This window comes from Thamnophis elegans, chromosome 1 (assembly GCF_009769535.1).
Source record: "Thamnophis elegans isolate rThaEle1 chromosome 1, rThaEle1.pri, whole genome shotgun sequence".
NCBI lineage: Eukaryota > Metazoa > Chordata > Lepidosauria > Squamata > Colubridae > Thamnophis > Thamnophis elegans.
In genome coordinates, this window is record NC_045541.1 from 174582846 (window position 1) to 174595124 (window position 12279).

At 45.0% G+C, this 12279-nt stretch overlaps 1 non-coding gene across 1 annotated transcript; it reads left to right on the forward strand.

Annotated features, from left to right (window-relative positions):
• Window positions 1-11376: 11376 nt before the first annotated feature.
• LOC116523746 lies at window positions 11377-11539 on the forward strand. The gene has a single exon (XR_004257116.1). It is a non-coding gene; the product is annotated as a U1 spliceosomal RNA (small nuclear RNA).
• The last annotated feature ends 740 nt before the right edge of the window (window positions 11540-12279 follow it).

Here is a 12279-nt window from a genome sequence, read left to right on the forward strand (position 1 = left end):
TGGTTGTCCACTAAGACTCCAAGATCCCTCTCACAGTTACTGCTTTAAGTCGGATCTCACCCAGTTTATAGTTGTACTTTCGGTTTTTCTTGCCTAAAGATAAAGATAAAGGTTCCCCTTGCACATATGTGCTAGTCGTTCCCGACTCTAGGGGGTGGTGCTCATCTCCGTTTCAAAGCCAAAGAGCCATCATTGTCCGAAGACGTCTCTGTGGTCATGTGGCCGGCATGACTAAATGCCGAAGGCACACGGAACGTTGTTACCTTCCCACCAAAGGTGGTCCCTATTTTTCTACTTGCATTTTTACATGCTTTGGAACAGCTAGGTTGGCAGAAACTGGGACTAGTAACGGGAGCTCACTCCATTATGCGGCGCTAGGGATTCGAACCGCCAAACTGCCGACTTTTCTGATCGACAAGCTCAGCGTCTTAGCTCCTAACGGAAGCTCAAATAGTTTTTTTAGTATTTTTTTACTACCGGTCCGGGTGAACCAGCCTGAACTGGTAGCATTTCACCCCTGATCCTATCCTATCCCATTCCATCCCATCCTATCTTCGTTGTTAGGGGTATCTCCATTGAGAGACAGAAAGTAGTGCAGCGGAATATACAGCTAGAGAGAAAGAATGTTGCTAGTAGAAAGACATGAATAGCGTTTCAGACATTGCTAGTAAAAATAAGTAGCTTTACTACTGATAATTGCTTCACAAGCAGTGATAGTAGACAGTAGATGTTAGTCCAAACACAATTCAAAGAACAAACAATAGCTTACAGTCGCAGTTCACATTCCAGTCATCAAGTCATCAAGCATAGGACAAGCAGAGAGAGAGAGAGAGCTCTCTTGATTCCTTCTTATAGTAGTTAATTACAGCTGTTAAGTGCATCCAGTCATCTAGCAACAACGACCATTTGTTGTTGTTGTTGTGTGTGTGTATAGAAGCCAGACTGCAAATGCACAATTAGCCTCTTTAAACCCCTCCTATCCTTACATGAAATACAAACCCCCAACCAATCAGAACACACCTCCACCCAATCAGGACACACCTCCACCCAATCAGGACACAGCCAAGCTCCCACCCAATCAGTTCAAACCCCCACTGGCAGTTAAAAGGAAGAAACAGCCGAGATCTCACATTGCTCCTGGAAGCGCCAAGCCTGAAGATGACGAATGAGACTTCGTCGAAACATCGCCAAGACATCTCCAATTTTACGTGGGAGAAAACCCGAATAACTAGAGACATATATATATATAGCCTACCCAACACTAGGAGTATTTCACCCCGATCCTATCCTAGCCCATCCCATCCCATCCCATCTTCTTGTTTCAGCCACACCTGTGGATGAGATTTCATGGAAGATGGTTTTGACAAAGAGGAACCGGTCCAAAATCCAGTAGGGACAATTGTTTCATCAGACTGACAATGAGGAACAGCTCCCCTCCGGTTGGCCAAACTGCAGAGGCATCCCAAAAGGCTGCTCCATGTTTGTGGAGTTTTCTTCCCAACCCTTGGTGCCCTTCACAGCTTGCATCGGGGTGATTTCAAGGACCAATTGTCTATTCAGACGCCTCTTTCCATCTCGGCTCTGCAACAAAGCAGGCGCTTGACTGGTGTTTTCAAGCAAAACAGTAGCCAGACCAGAAAGGTCTCACTGATTAAGGCGTTGGCACCCTGGCTGTGGAATGGCCTCCTCCAGGGAAGCCAACCTGGGCCCTTCTCTTGATCTCACTTTGGCATCAAAGGAAACCTCTTTAAAAAATAAAAAATAAAAATCGGGAGATATTTTCTGCTTCCGCGCTATTGCTTTTAAGCTGCTTGGCATTTTGTTTTAATAAGCCTTGCTTTGATAGCGGCTGTTTTATCTCGTGGCTGTTCGGTGTGTTCACTTTTTTTAAGGGCAATTTTAACATTGTTGTTCCTGGCAAGAGGCCCCTGGCGCAACGCAAGGAGTTGTACAGCAGGTGGATTGCATAGACGCAACTTGATTTTGTTGTTCCATTACAGTTCTCCTCCTCAACATATGGCCATAATTGAGCCCCGAATTATGGCTGTAAATTCGTGGCAGCTGGTAGGAAGGTCACCGAGTGGCCGAGCTGTATTTTATAACCTTTTTTTTTCTGGTAGTTGTTAAGGGAACAGCACAGTTGCTAAGTAAACCCATTGACAGCCCTGCAGTTTTCTTTTGGATCTTTGAACTTCCATACTTTCTATTATTCTGCTATGCCTTTTTCTATGGTGGGAAAATGGGAGGGGGGGGGACTGTACGAAGTTATTTAATGTGTAGACGAAACAAAATTCCTTCTAGAAAGCCAAGGTCATCCTTTTGTCTCTGCACCTCTACACCTGACCGGAACTGGATGGGTGGAACTGCCAGTATGGCAGTGGGAGATTGGACCTTGTGGGGGGTGTGGGGGCAAAATCTTGAACTTTCAACTAGATGGGGAAAACCGGGAAGCTTTCAGATTCGGGTTTTCCCAGATGTGCCCAACATGGCTCTCTTAATCAATTGGAACTTTGAGCAATACTTTGCCTCGGACTCTGATTTACTTTTGGATGCTATTTGGAACCCTGACATCTTATTTTCCCAGCGAGCATTTTTGTGTGTGACAGAAACAGGAAATAAACACAGGAAATTGGCAAAAACTGTCAAGAGTCTGTTGCAGAAAAATCAAACCTAGAAAGCACACATAGAGAACTGATTCAGCCGGATTCATTAACTTCTTTATATGCATAATAACAGATGAATAAATGTACAATACCAACAGCAGATTCTTCCAACATCAGTGGTGGGAATCAAATAATTTAACAACCGGTTCTCTGTCCTAATGACCAGCTGTGTAGGTGTGGCTCTGTCGTTATGTGACCATGTGGTCGTGGCCAACTCAACCTCACGCAGGTCGATGGGCATTTCGCCTTAGCTGTTACAATGTAATAAGGGTTAACCGGAGAGGCATCTTCTGTAAGCAGGGCACTAAAGTTCAGGCTAGAAACAACACCAGAATGTTTCCTTCCTGCCTTCCTTGCAGGATTAGCCCTGTAAAGTGGAAAAAATAAAAGATTTCTTCCAACAACCGGGTCTCCGAACTGCTCAGAAAGTTAACAACCCGTTCTCCCGAATAGGTGTGAACTGGCTGAATCCCACCACTGTCCAAAGTGATAGAAGTTACAAGCAGAACACAAGCAGGAGAAAACAGTTTCATCTCAGAGTTCAGAACAGAGTCACAAGTTTCTGTTTCAGTTCCTTGCACAGACCTAGAAGGTTTCAGGCTAAACCACGCCCTGGCCCAAGCATGAAATGCTAACATCTTTGCTACTGGTTCGGAACCGGGAGCATGCCCAGCCCTTCTGTGCATGTGGAGATCATCTGTGATGATGTCCGGGTGGGCGGAGCCTCCAGCCATTGCCACTGTCGGTTTCCCTGGACCAGCAGAATACCACCTCTAACCTGGCCTCTAGTTTCAGCTCCTATTGGCTGACCTTGTTATCATGTCTCTCCCAGTCATGAATATTCTAACAAAAACACTGAAAATTGTAGTCACAAAACTGTAGCCGTAAATATAAGCCGGTTGCCCCGTCAATCTGGCTTCTCCCACTGACTTTGCTTGTCAGAAGTTGGCTGGGAAGGTAAGCAAATATCAATCACATAATGCGGGATGTCGTAAATACAGAGCCAAGGTGGCGCAGTGGTTAAATGCAGCACTGCAGGCTACTGCTAGATCAGCAGGTCAGCGGTTCAAATCTCACCGGCTCAGGGTTGACTCAGCCTTCCATCCTTCCGAGGTGGGTAAAATGAGGACCCGGATTGTTGGGGGCAATATGCTGACTCTCTGTAAACCGCTTAGAGAGGGCTGAAAGCCCTATGAAGCGGTATATAAGTCTACTGCTATTGCTATATAGTCCTTCACTTACGCCCACCATTTCAAGCCCAAAATTCATGTTGCTAAGTGAGACAGTTGTTCAGTGAGCTTTACCCATTTTACAACCTTTCTTACCACCGTTGCTAAGGGAATCACTGCAGTTGTTAAATTAATAACATGGTTGTTAAGTGAATCTGCCTTCCCCATTGATTTTCTTTGCCAGAGGTTCTCAAAAAGGGATCACGTGGCCCAGGGACACGGCAACCCTCGTGAGTCAGGTGCCTTCTGAATTTTGACCACGTGACCATGGAGGATGCAGCAACGGTTGTTAAGTGTGAAAAAGTATCCTAGGTCGCTTTTTTCAGTAACTTCAAATGGTCACTAAACAAACAGTTGGAAGCCAAGGACTAGCTGAACATGCTGCTTGCCAAGCGCCTGGATTTTGATCATGTGACCAAGTCGCTTTTTTTCAGTCCTGTCGCAACTTTGAACGGATGTTGCTAAAAGAATGGCTGTAAGTCGAAGACTACCTGCCATAAGGACTGGACCCTTGGGTTTCTTTTGAAACGGTGTTCCAAGGGAGTAGACATTCTCCCCACCACCACCAGGGACGGGTCCTTCTGATGCAAATTGTGAAGAAGAGAGGGAGAGGGAGAGAGATACACACACACAGACAGAGACAGAGGCAGAGAGAGAGACAGAGAGAGAGAGAAAGAGACAGAGAGAAACAGAGAGAGACACACAGACACAGAGAGACAGAGACAGAAAGAAGACAGAGCGAGACACACACATACACACACACAGACAGAGACAGACAGACACAGACACAGAGAGACACACACAGAGAGAAAGACAGAGAGAGAGACAGACAGACAGAGAGAGACACAGAGGCACACAGAGAGACAGAGACAGAGAGACACACACACACACAGAGAAAGACAGAGAGAGACAGAGAGACACCCAGAGAGACAGAGAGAGACACACAGACACAGAGACAGAGAGCGAGGCAGACAGACAGAGACAGAGAGACACACAGAGAGAGACAGAGAGAGACAGAGAGAGACAGAGAGAGAGACACGGAGACAGAGAGACACACAGACAGAGAGTTCACCGACAAATGCGTGATAGACATATGCGCGCCGACAAAACCGTGACGAACAAAATCGCTAATTGATTTTCGACAATAGCGCGACGACAAATGCGCGATGACAAAATCACGTCATCAACAAACCCTAACCCTAACCCTAACCCTAACAGTAATTTTTTTGATTTTATTGTGCTTGTCATCGTGCTTTTGTCGTTGCGATTTTATTGTCGCGATTTTGTCGGTGTGATTTTGACGTCGCGTTTTAATCAGCGCTATTTTGTTAGCGCGCATATGTCTATCGCGCAATTGTCGGGTCACAGAGACAGAGAGATACACACAGAGAGAGACACAGACACAGAGACACAGAGAGAGACAGAGAGAGAGACAGACACAGAGACAGACAGTGAGACACAGACAGAGACACAGAGAGAGACACACACAGAGAGACAGAGACAGAGAAATAGAGAGAGAGAGAGACTGCCTGCCTAAAGAGGCCTTCATTTTAATATTCTTGTCAAGAGAGAGACGCTTCCTCCTTGTCTCCCTTCACATGTCAGCATTCCCTTTCCGAACTGAAAAGATGCCCCAGGACCTCCAAATGATAAAAATGATTATTCAGTCATGAAAGGAGAAAATAGATTTGCACAAAATCACAGCTCTGGAAAGCGACACGGACTGGGGTGCCTCATTATTATAGATTAAAACATACAATTCAGTTTGACTCCTCGTGGAGTTTTCCGGATTCAATCCTCCCTTAATTTTCTTTTCCCGTATCCCATTTTGCATCGTTTTTGTGAAACCACCTCGACCTCTGGAGTCACGCCCTGTATCTTTGTGTGTGTGTCTGTGTGTGCGCGCGCACGCACACTCAAGGTTGTGCTTTTTTTTTTTACCCTCACCAAAACTACACGAGACGGACAGGGAAACATTTGTTGCGGTGGCTGCTCGGGGAATTAGGGGCAGGGAAAAATTTGAAATTGATTGTTTTATATTGGAGGGTGTTTATATTGGAGGGTGTATCACTTTATCTTCTGTAGCCCCACTCTGGGTGGGTGGATATAAATTCTCCCCCCCCCCCCATTTTCACACCCCGATTCTGCTCTTTTAAAGAAACAGTGAAAACCAAGATTGCCACGGGAAGCAGCAAAAATGACAATTTCCTGAAATAAATACAGCCTTTATACAATTTACACAGCATTTATGAATACAATTTCCTGCCCTGTCTTGGACAAATCCAGGCCACAACTGAGCTCATAATTTCTGTTGCTAAGCGAGACAGCGGTTAAGTGAGTTTTGCTCCATTTTATGACATTTCTTGCTATTTCTTGTTGTTAAGTGAATCACTGCGGGTGTAAATCAGTAACATGGTTGTTAAATGAAACCGGCTTTCCCATTCATTTCGTTTTTCAGAAGGTCGCAAAAGGCGATCACATGACCCCGGGACACTGCGACCGTCATAAATATGAGTCAGTTGCTAAGTGTCTGACTATTGATCATGTGCCCATGGGGATGATGCAATGGTCATAAGTGTGAAAAATGGTCATAAGTCACTTTTTTCAGTACTGTTGTAACTTTAAACAACGTGTTGAAAGTTGAGATCTACTTGTATAGATCAGAGGTGGGTTTCACATAATTTTACCACTGGTTCGCCGCACACCAAAAATGTGAGCACATGCGTGCCTTCCACGCATGCATGCAGCCTTCCACACATGGGCTTTGTTTTTGCGTGGGGCTTGCACACATGCGCGCAGCTTAGAAAATGTGGCTAAATAGGAAGGCATTGAACCAGTCCGAACTGGCTGAATATCACCATTGGTATAGATCTATTTTTCCAGAAACCCCCAAGGATCCTGTTAGTATCACCTCTGGGGCAGAGGTGGGTTCCTACCAGTTTGCACCTATTCGGTAGAACCAGTTCGTCAAATCTACCGAACCGGTTAGAAGAGGTTCCACCAGTGGACCCGGAAAGCAGGCCACACCTACAGAAGAGGTTCCAAAAATTTTTGAAAGCCACCACTGGTCCTTGGATATGATTATTCTACACTATCATGCTCATATTGATAAAACTCAGGGCCTCTGTGGAAGGTAAGGATGACTACTGTGTTTGTGGTGCAATCAGAACATTGCGTGTGTTGAAGTTGTTTTAACGCAAACCAAAGATGCCTTTTAAAAAACAAGTTTACATCATATTCTTATGCGTGCCGGTGCTGTGTGAGAGGTAATTTAAGGTGGTTCTGACAAGTGTCGTCAGCATCTTCATATCCGGTCACATGGGCGGCAAGCCACTCCCATCCGGTCACATGGGAGGCCGCACCCACAGAGTAGGTTCGAACAATTTTTGAAACCCACCACTGCTCTGGAGAGAACAGAAAACAAGAAATAACTTCTCCATCTCCCCTATTCTCTTCTTGCTAGTGTTGTCCCAAGGGCAGGACAGGTGTGGACAATTGGATCGTGTATCACATCATCCTGAAAACATTGCAAACAGGGTGATTTACAGATTTCACCTTTTCTCATCTTTAGGGTGAGGATGCAGAGGTACACGGGGCCTCGTGGTGGCTTGGTTTGGGAGCTTCAGCCTCTCATCCTCACTTTTCAACTTACCTAGAAGGTGGAACCTCTTGTGCCTTGTCTCCAATTCAACTCCGAATGTTCCCTCTGTAAAATTGGAAAAACTAAGAGTAAACTAAAAGAAAGTGAAGAAAAGCTTTTCTTTGCTCTAGTTGATCGTGGCACGACAAAACCGCGCTGGTCAAAATTGCGGCGATAAAATCGCGGCGATAAAGCCGCGACGTCATCACTGCGCGTCATCACCGCCGCGACAACAGCGCGGCAACAGAAGGGCGCTTTAAAACGGTGCCGCGGCAGAAAGCCGACTTCAATTAAGGTAAGCGTTAGGATTAGGTTTAGGGGTTTGTTTTAGGGTTAGGTTTAGGGTTAGGTTTAGGGTACTGAGTGCTTGGGAATGCGCGATTTTGCCCTCCGCGATTATGTCATCGCGGTAGGGTCGCGTTTTTCCTTAGCGCTTAGAACGGCACGAATTAGTCTTCGCGCTTATGTCTCCGCGCAGAAGGGCTTTGCGGATTTGTGGTGGAACCCTAGTTGATATCTGCATATCTTAAGTAGAAATAGAATCAGAGGATTGGAAAGGACCTTAGAGCTCTCGCTCTCTCCCCCTTCCTCTTCCTCTCCCTATTTCTCTAAAATAGTGGTGATGGGTATTTTGGGCCATCTTCTTTTAATTCCTCCCTCCCCTCCCCTCCTTCCTTCCTTCCACCACGTTCTTCATGTCTTTTATTTTGCATCCCTTTTCTACTCTTCCTTCCTTCCCCCTCTATCCTATTTCTTTCTCTTCTCCTTTCTTTCTCCTTTTGTTTCTCTCTATTGTTTTCTGTTAGGACGTTTCTCCTTAATTCCATCTCTCCTTGATTAGTCTCCTTTCTTTCTTTCCTTCCTTCCTTCTCTTTCTTTCTTTCTTTCTTTCTTTCTCTTTCTTATTATCTTTCTCTCGCTCTCAAAACTGGCCCTGGGCTCAGCCTCCCTGGTTTCCTATCCCAGCATCTTCCTCCTTTCAGACGGGCAGCTCCATGGCCGGCTGTGGCCATCATCAGTCCAAGCTGGGCCTTTCACCCACTACGCCAGCCAAGCCTCCTGCATCTACGGTGCCTCTTTTCTTCCTCCCTCTCCATTCTCTCGGGAACAGCCTGGCTGGTGTTCTCGTGATATGTAATTTCCCTTCCCAACTGACTGCCTCTGAATCCAGTTCACATTTCAAGTCGTAATCGCTGCTTAGTTTTAATCCTCCGTCCTTTCTTCCTTTTCTTCTGCGGGTCTGGTTTTTCCCTTTCTCCCTTTCTCTCTCCTCCTCCTCCTCCTCCCTTTGCCAGAGACAAATTACCCTTAATAATGTTCCAGAAAGCTATGACACCTTGGTTAGGCCTGCCCCCCCCCCCACCTCCTTCACTCCTTTGTCATTCTTCGCTGTGCCACGTGAAAAGATAATACAAAATATGGCACTTATCTCCAATTGAGAGGCAGGAGAATGCGCTAATCCTTTAATCATGGCACATTGGCAAACTCATTGGCTGACTGGAGGAAGGAGGGGGTGGGGGCTTCGTCAACCGCATATTAAAAACTTGGCATCCCATGGGCTCGCCTCCATCCTCCCCGTGGCCCCCGTTCTGCCTCACACACTTGCGTGCATCACTGCTGTTTTTTCAGAGGCATCCACGGAGATGGGCATCAAAGAAGTTAAGAGGGCCATTTTTTTTCATCTGCATCCAATGCACCTAACCTTGGCCACTTGAAGACGTGTGGACTTCAACTCCCAGAATTCCCCAGCCTTTAACCTTGATTGAGGTGGCTGGACCACAGTTACAAAAAATACATGGATGAATTACCTAGACCTTATAGAATAGAATAGAATAGAATGAAATAAAATGGAATGGAATTGAATGGAATGTAACGGAAAGGAACAGAACAGGAGAATAGGAGAAGAGGAAGAGGAATAGATTAGAATGGAATGGAATAAAATTGAATGGAACAGAACGGAATAGGAGAATAGGAAGAGGAAGAGGAATAGAATGGAATGGAATAGGAGAATAGGAATAGGAATGGAATGGAATAGGAGAATAGGAATAGGAATGGAACGGAATAGGAGAATAGGAATAGAATGGAATGGAATGGAATGAAATAAAATTGAATGGAATGGAACAGAATGGAATAGGAGAATAGCATAGGAATAGAATGGAACGGAACAGAACAGAACGGAATAGGAGAATATGAATAAGAATAAGAATAGAATACCTTGAGGATGAGACCAAAGCCACTGTCGGATCTGTGACAACTCAAACCTCTAAATAAAAATGATCCTTGGCTCTGTTTGTAGAGAAAAGGATAGTTTTATTACCTTTAATAAATAATAAAAATACTATCTAATAAAACTATCCCTTCCTCAACGAATAGAGCCAAGGATCATTTTTATTTAGAGGATTAGGTTATGGCAGATCCTACAGCCACATTGGATACTCTTGTTGATGGCTTTTCATGAGACCAGAATGGAGGGAGTACAGGTAGTCCTCGACTTATGACCACAACTGGGAGCAGGATTTCCATCTTGCTAAGCGAGATGGTTGTTATGTGAGTTACACCTGATTTTACACTTGGCCATGGTTGTTAAGTGAATCACTGCAGTTGTTAAGTGAATCATGTGGTCGATAAGCAGATATGCCTTCCCTCCTTGACTTCGCTTGTTGGAAGCCAGCTGGGAAGGTCGTAAATGGTGATTACATGACCTTGGGAAGCTGTAACCATCATAAATCTATGCTAGTTGCCAGGCACCTGAATTCTGATCATATGATCATGGAGATGCTACTACAGTCATAAGCAGTGGTGGGATTCAGCTGGTTTGCACCGGTTCAAATGAACTGGTTGTTAAATTACCCATCTCACCCCACTCCTGCGCTATGAAAATGGATCCTGGGCACTGCGTTGCAATGGAGAAACGGGCAATGGAGCAGCCAACGTGACCGGAGGACGAGGGAGAGTCCTTAACATAACACACAGAACATTCCTGCTATAATCAATTTGAATCAAAGCTTTTGCCTGCCATAAAATAAAATACAACAGGTAAATAGAACTAGCCAGACAGCGTTACTGGAGCCAGCCAAGTCAGAAAACGTGCCCTTTCCCTCCCTTTTTAAAATAAATTTAAATATTTATTCACCATTTAACAATGTATTACTGTATTCCCAGAAAAGTTGGCAAGAGTATAGACACACCGAAAACCATTTTCACCCCAACTTGCATGAAACTTGTTTACATGCAAGAAAAGCAACAATGCTTGTCTCCTTCCTTGTTCCAGGTTCCTAGACAACCTAAATAAATAAGATTATTTATACATTTGGAAAACATGACTTTTGGTGCATAGTGAGTGGAGGAAAGTGGTAGCTGGCTTAAGGATAAAATTTTAAGTTTCCACTTCGAACAATAGTTAATAGTGCATGGTGGACCACCATTTAAATTTGAGAGTATGCGGCAGCAGCCCAAAAAGCCAATGCAACATAAATTTCATTAACAGAGGGATACAATCAAGATTAAGTGAGATACTAATACCACTCTATAAAACTTTAGTAAGACCACACTGAGAGTACTGCATCCAGTTTGGTCACCATACTATAAAAAAGATGTTGAGACTCTAGAAAAAGTGCAGAGAAGAGCAACCAGGATGATTAGGGGACTGGAGACTAAAACGATGAATGGTTGTGGGAACTGGGCATGGCTAGTCTAATGAAGAGAAGGACCAGGGGAGACAGGATAGCAGTCTTCCAATATTTGAGGGGCTGCCACAGAGAGGAGGAAGGGGTCAACATATTTTCCAAAGCACCCAAAGGCCAGACAAGGAATAATGGATGGAAGCTGATCAAAGAGAGATTCAATACTTACCTGGCAGGGAGATACCTTGATCATGAAGGAGGTTTTCCCAGGGTGAGACTCATCCATTGCACTTCGGGTGTGCTGACCCCTGCGATTTCCCCAAATGCGGGAAACTCGACTGCATAATTTATGGTAGTGGGGGACTGCGTTCGCGCTTTCCCCTGCTTAAAGCAAGAGCCGAGTTGGCGCAGTGGTTAGAGTGCTGTACTGCAGCCACTTTAGCTGACTGTTAGCTGCAGTTCAGCGGTTCAAATCTCACCGGCTCAGGGTTGACTCAGCCTTCCATCCTTCCGAGGTGGGTAAAATGAGGACCCAGACTGTGGGGGCAATATGCTGGCTCTGTAAACCGCTTAGAGAGGGCTGAAAGCCCTATGAAGCGGTATATAAGTCTAACTGCTATTGCTACTATTGCTATTGCTATAAGCCTGCCAGTTCTGTGACCCAAGTCTGAATTCCACTACTGGTTTGGGCTGAACCGGGACGAACTGGGAGCAACCCACCTCTGTGCATGCTTGAACTGGGAATATCTGGTTGTGAAGATGAACCCTTAGATGAGAGGACCAGGCTGACCGGATCAATTAACTTCAAACATATCATTAATGGAGTGTTTTTGAGTCTTAGCAGCTTTAGGATATATGAATCTCAACTCCCAGAATTCCCCAATTCCCCAACAGCCAAGCTTTCATGCCTATGGCAGTCTAGAACTCCAGCAATTGGCCGAAAGTCCCCAATAGTTTCCCAATGCCATAACCACTCAATTAAACTAGCTCTCAGTTTCCAATAATTATTAATAATTCTAATAACTCTCAATGCTTTAGATTTCTACAGGCAGTCCTGGACTTGCAACAGTTCATTTAGTGACCGTTCAAAATTACAACAGCATTGAAAAAGTGAGGTATGATCT